Here is a 7,289-nt window from a genome sequence, read left to right as displayed (position 1 = left end):
CTCCGTGCGTGCTTCCGTCCGGATTTGTTTGTCCGGGCCATAACTTTGACATGCATGGAGCAATCTTGTTTATATTTGACATGAATGTTAACCTCAGTGAGACGGAGTGTCATGCGCAAACCACTTTGTTATTCGAAAGGGTGTTCACTGAAAATTAACTGACTAAATAGCAAACAGTGCAGAAAAAGATCACCATGCACGAATTTTGAGGCTGACCAGTGGCTTTACTGGTCGCAAAGTCAGTATTACTTGCTGCCAGAAGTCTTAAAGTTAAAGACTTGATGATGATTAATATCTACGAATATTTTTTTTTATTCGCAAGTGGCGAAATCCGTGAATATTAGCGAAAAAAGAAACATCGTGCATCTGACCAAGTCTACAGTTTCTGGGAGATCAATACATGTCTGATTAACTTTGTTAAATTAAAAAGATTAAAAAAAAACATATATTGCTGTGCATCATGTTATAATTGAGGTCACTTTAATGCAAGACTTAACATCTTATAAAGATAATATGTCCAAGAAATATTGCAAAAGTTGCAAAATATATTCATTCAAACATCTTCCATAGGGAAGTAGATATAATAATTCTTGTTAAATATCATTCTTTAAAATTTCAGTTTACTACAAACGTGATAGAACATGACATATTTTGTTGCTATTTACGTGTATATGCTTAATCATATTTACATTGGTTTACGATAAATTGTTGGGACGTGTAGAATGGTCATTATATTGGATACACAATTTTAGCCTGTATAAACGGCCACATTTTTAGTTTTTAACAAGTTTTAAAACTATAATAAATTATTGAAAACTTTCTATACTCATATGTGTATTGAAATGACACAATATTTTGAACATGTCCCCTTTAAACGTTTTACTACGCCTATGTTAGGCATGAATATTTTCATCTCGAACATATAAGTTAAGCTAACAAACTTTCATTACGAGAGAGCTCGCCTTTGTGTTGTTATTGAGAATTCTGTTTTCAATTTAGTTCGAGCACTCTGAGAAATATGTTGCTCTTTGTGCATCTGGTAATAGCAAGAGTTATCTAGATATTTATCAATATATTGAATATTAAAGGTAGAATAGACTATAAAAGTCAAATGTAAAATACCATCAGAATATATCTTAACTATGATCAAACATCACAAATTCAACTTTCTCCGAATAGGTGGACTTCATTACAGGCCAAAGAAGACCAACGAAACCGAGTTTCTCAGAAAACTATACAATGTCGGCTGAAACAAATACAATCAACGTGTTCGGAAAACTCTTAAGGAACCTTTAAGTCTAATAAAAATGGACACTAAAATAAAAGCAAATTTGGAATCTTGTCATTATTATTATTATTATAATTATGTAGCGTAGCCGCTCCTTAAGTCCTCTGGATAAATAACTCAATACACTGTTTTTCGTTTCTATCTATTTTATTTTCCGTCACCAATGGTATAACTTCTAACTGACAGAGCTAACAAAATTCCGTCTAGCACAAAATAGCCTTTAAGCGTTTTATAACTCTCTGTCTCCGTCTCTTCAGTCCTTTTCGGGCTGTGCACAGCGCAAGGCCTTAGCCCTGGCCGGTTTCCGAGCCACCACGTGATTGCTGTGTGAGCGGGCGTCCCCTTTCAGCTTAGTCCGACAATACACAATTTATCTCCATATTTATACAGATTGGTCAAATACATCATTTACATAAGCAAAATTAATGAATTCTGGTACAAACCGAAAGTAATAAACAATAAAAATATTTCTCGTAAAATATAGATAAATTGTCACTCAAGTTACACCCAAATGTCCATCATTTTACTGCAAAATAACACTTATATGACCTGACTAATAACTTTAGATGCATTTTATGTGCACTTCGTTAGAAAAACATGTTTCCCTATAGTGACACTTATTAATTAACCTTGATATTAACCTGTGTAGTCTCGCCTTTTTGTAAGAAAAGTGTTTCTTAACTTATGAAAAGATATAAGGAGAGTGTGTTTTCTTTCAACAAAAAGAAATTATATCAATTTCTTTACATCTCCCATTGAAACAAAGATTTTAAGTTCATTTAAATGAAGTTAAATTCTAAGCCAGTTAAACTGTTACCTAATGTGCCGTTCTTAGTCCCATCCTTTAGCTGAAAGGAATATTATTGACCTATGTAAAATTGGAAGTGTTTTATAAAGAAACTGTACTCATTTCTTTACATATATTATACCAGATTTATATAGCGCCTTTTTCATGATCAATTTCACGTTCAAAGGCGCTTTACATAGTTCAAATGCAGCCACACAGGGCGCATAATTCATCCTTTACTAGTACAGACACAGAGCGATCTGACCAGAGGGACAGAGTGAGACAAAGCCCCCATGACAGAGAGATCAGAAATCAGATACAGGCATGTCCGGCTAACTTAGCCTAGCTCGTTGCGAATAGACAGTCTGGTTCTTTAACGTGCCCAGTGTATAGCACTGATACACGCAAGGATTGCCTGGGTTCCTGACCAGTACACCTCTAGTTGGGTGGGAAACACTGAAAAGCGTTTCTGAAAATTCCCGAGTAACTGCCGGGTATCGAACCCCCGACCTCAGGATTGGAAGGCCAGTGTGCAAACCACTGAGCTATCCGTCATTAATCGAACAGGCACTAATCAAGCAATGATATTAAAATGATTAAATTTGGAGAATTCGAATTTATAAATTTACATTATTGTTACGGGATGTAAAACAGTTTAACTTTCCTATGGTGTATACAGATAAAAGGTCAAGAAATACCGAGTCAGCTGTCGTCAAGATATCGCTATATGACTCAAGGGAGTGCCTACGCCTGTTATTTCTTGAGTAATGAAACGGGTGCTGTCGTTTAGATGACGAGCTGGTTAGAACTATTTACCTGATAAATAGCCTAGCGTTAATAATTCCGATACCGATGATTTTCAAATGATTGTGAACTCAATAATTTCAGGCAAATCGCTAAATATTTTAAACTACAAATAATACAAGTAATCAATGATGTTCATTTTATTATTTATTTTTGAAATTCTAGTCAGACGATGTCTTTAAATAAATATCATGCGATTCATATCGTATGGATGTTCTGCCATTCTCTTCTTATTTAAAGTTGCAACTAATAGATTTACATTTACCCTGTCTCCTTGACGCTTAGCTCATTTATGCTATCACTTAGACCATTCAAGTACCATGGTATGTCCACGATGCCCTTGGCTGCACTTCGCCAATAATGTTGAACCTTTTATCCTTTGACCACCGGACATATTTTATACACGATCGCAAGACATGTGTATGTTTATGACAAACACAATATTACGTTAGACGACCTTCATCCTTCACGGGAAGTAATGAAAATGAAAGTAAACAAGCTAAACTTGAAAACGAAAGTATGATCTTTATAAATTTACCTGAAGTTTATGCGCAGGGGTCTTCTTTTTTGTTTGCTGAGGAGTCAACTTTAAGCGCGTTCTTACGCTTAAAAATATCTTGGTTGAGCACGACATGTTAGCTTTTAATCTATGAAAAATATTTTGCACGCGGAAAAATGTACAAAAAGGGTCCGTAACTGAAAAAGGTTGTATGGAGACTTTTGAAACCTCGTCCAGTCGTTCTTAAAGCTCTTTTTGATGTTGCCGAAAAGTGTCAGCATATGCGTTTCTGTATTTGAGGGCCACCGACCTATACATCTCAACCAAATTTTCAAACTGACTTTCATATCATAAATGTTGATTCTACGGTTGCGTGAACGGGTCATCAATTCGCGTTATACGTTTAATTACGTTACAGGTGCGGAAAGGATATATAAAAGCTATCCTAAATGATTGAAATCCCTTCATCTTGTCTACGCTATCGCTTATAGCATTTTAATAGCAAATATGTCTGGTCTTACGACGTCTCACATTAGTGATGGATCTATCACTCACAATGTTGGATATCTGCTATAAGAAGCTACACGATTCTATTATGTCATGTTTACAACAAAGTTTGTTTTAGGTTGACACTCTACAGTCAGGGTTCCGAATACTTCCAAGTATCAAGTTTCTATTACCTTTACGATTAAAGTGACCAGTTTCGTACTGACTGTGGCGCGGGTAGATGTATTTTGAAGGCATTTATATTCAACTTGTTATTTATCATGTTTATACAAGTAAGACTTGCCACGGACTAGTACCGGTAATTGTACATGAAATATTTTGATCAATTTTCCTAGCTCTGTGTAGACGGTTTGGTTTAAATTGGAAGTCAGGCGAAATGAAAATGGTTACCAATCTTTCTAGATTCAACCTTAATTTGCGAAAAAAAGTAAACGGTTATGAGACATTTTTCTCACAACCATTGTTTTCGTCTGGTCACATGCGTCAAGGATACATACGTTTCAGGATAAGAATTGGACAGGCCTCGATACTGGCTAGCGACCACCAAATCCGGACGACTATCAAACCGGACAGTCCCGTAAATACTTTATTTCGATCTTTAACCTTGTCCATCTGTTTACAATCAAATGGACGCTTGATTTTCAACAACACAGCGACATTACAACGGTTAAATTCAAGTATTTTACAATAAATGCTACATTTCATTTCGTTTGCATTCAAGAAGCACATTTACATGTTGGGGAACGTCGGAAGTTGCGTGATGCGCATGTGCAGTATTTCCGTAAGGTCCCGCCATTAAATCTAAAGGTCCCATGCAAATTTGAGGTAATTTTATAAGCAGACGAGACGTTAAGTAAACATATAAACCGGAGAAACTTTGATAATTTAGTGTTTAATACAGCCTAAATCACATTTTCATATCAAAATATCCACTTCGAAAAGTGATTTTTAAAAGATTCAGTCGGGAGAGATACGATCAAATTATCGATTCAGGAGATTTCTTTGTACAATTCTATGACTCAGACACTGTACCACTCCTTTCCCTTTGTTGAAAATAACTTTAATTCAATATTGAACGTAAATTAAAAGTCAATGAAGTGACAACTCGCTGCCCATATATGGTCCGGAAACATGGTAGTGTTAGACCTTAAAACAACGTGATTCGATGGCCCTACATTAGGGCCTCGAAAAAGTACTTGACCTAAATTCAGAAGTAAACAAATTAGCTCTTTAGTTGGGAGGAGAACCCAGCTTAGTTCACGTAAAATTCCAACCATTAGATATATCTATTTCCCGAGTTATCGTGAAAAATATTACATAAGTGTCCGGTTGTAGGACTCTAGCCAGTAAATGTGTAATTTTTATGCAATACTTGCGCTCTACTCTTTCTTGACATTTCTCAAAATTGTATTTTTTTCTGATGTTTTCTTTCGCACTGGTATCGACGCAAATTTGTGGAAATTTTAAAATTGGCTGTCCTATGGCCCCTAAATCAAATTCAAACTTTGGCCAAACGTACCGACTATGGCAACAGATCATGACCCTTGAACAATATTTATTCATATACCTGAGCTTACTTTCCATTGTAAAATTAAGAATTGATATGACTTCGCCTGTCGCTGGAAACCGAATTATAAATAATACACCTGTTTCTTTATATGAAAGGGCGACTCCTCCAAAAGTCTGTTAGTAATGTTAGTGGGTGGATAGTGCAAGAAACAGAAGACGCTCCAGTTCCATAAGCTTTGATGTAAAACACCCATACAACGGACTCTTATCCCAATGCTAGTTATGTTAGTTGGAGGCTTAGGCTCGAACTTTCGACCCTGATTCGTAGTAAGACTGGAGTACCGCTGGACCACTGCACCCGCTCTAATGATACACCTGGCGGCTATCCTCCTTCTGTGCTATCAAAAGAATTGCGTTCTGATTGATGTTATTTACAGAAGATGTTTCGGTTTGGTTTAATTTCGTAAATAGTATTTTGCAACAAGTATGTTCTCCAACACTTGGTTGATAAACTGAAACTTATGTATTTAAAATCATTGGGCTTGTTTACGAAACAATAAACCTCTCTGCAGGAGGCTCGACTTTATATTTTCCTCGGCTCAACTTACAAATTTAATTTCATAACAACATAATATTCTCATCGCTGGTTGCTGTTACGTTGTTTGGTTGCGTTGTATGCTTCCATATGATCTTTTCACATATTTTATTATCTAACATAAGAGCAGTTTTAAGTGCTGTACAAGGTCACCCCGTCCTTGGACAGAATACTTTCTTGTCTTTTGTTTGTTTGTTTTGGGGTAAACGCCGTTTTTCAACAGTATTTCAGTTATGTAACACGCGTTCCTGGATTTTATACCAGTACAAACCTGTTCTCCGCAAGTAATTGCCAACTTCCCCACATGAATCAGAGATGGAGGACTAATAATTTCAAACACAATGTCTTTTATCAAGTCGTCACGGAGAACACGCGCGCCGCCCAGTGATCGAACTCACGACCTCTGCGCTCTCCCTATTCAGCTAAGCGGTCTTGACCTTTCGGATTAGTGAGAACATTCATTTTCACTATAATAGAGTTTCTCTAAAACTGGTGCTTGGAAATGGGACGTGGGAGACTTTCTTTCTGATACGAAAATTAACAGAGACATTCGATCAGAACCTAGTTGCGTTATATGCTTCTGAATGACCTTCTTATAGATTTTATTAATCCGAGCGATTTTATGTAAAAATATGCGAAATATTTACTAAAGTAAAGAGAAAACACTAATAAAATAATTAATTCAAGAAAATCGGATCATACCAGAGTGTGCACCTTGATAGAACCATCGGCCTTCCGTAAACCAGCTGGATGGCTACCTCACATGACGAATTTCTACGCCACAAGTAAGGCTCGAAACCACATAGTAGAGAGACAAGTAATTTAAAGCACTTGGCCGTGGAGGCCCCTATTTTTTATGTAAAACGCCTCCAGGCCAATAAAACACTTGAAATATATAGCCTGAAAACACTTTTCGTTTCACACTGCTGTTTTATTCTACAGCATAAAACCGTCTCGGTAGCCTAGAGGTAGAGCGTCCTGTTTGTGTACGGGAGGTCGTGGGTTCACTCCTTGGCTGCGATATACCAAAGACGTAAAAATGGTACTAGTGGCGCTAAGCTATAAGACGAGAGTACCAGGACTGGTCAGCATGGTGTTAGTATAATGTGACGGATGGGGGTATCATGTTACGTGTCTACGACGTGATATTCAAATGAGGCAGCACTATAATACTCACTGCTATAAATAGAAAACTTCATTTATAAGCCCGAAAACTTGCTGAAAATGACGCTAAACCCGAACACACTCGCACCCACGCACGCACACGGTACAATTTAAACATTTGTATCTATTCACATCT

Source organism: Mercenaria mercenaria, chromosome 12 (assembly GCF_021730395.1).
Source record: "Mercenaria mercenaria strain notata chromosome 12, MADL_Memer_1, whole genome shotgun sequence".
NCBI classification, from domain to species: domain Eukaryota; kingdom Metazoa; phylum Mollusca; class Bivalvia; order Venerida; family Veneridae; genus Mercenaria; species Mercenaria mercenaria.
This window is presented reverse-complemented; position numbering follows the sequence as displayed.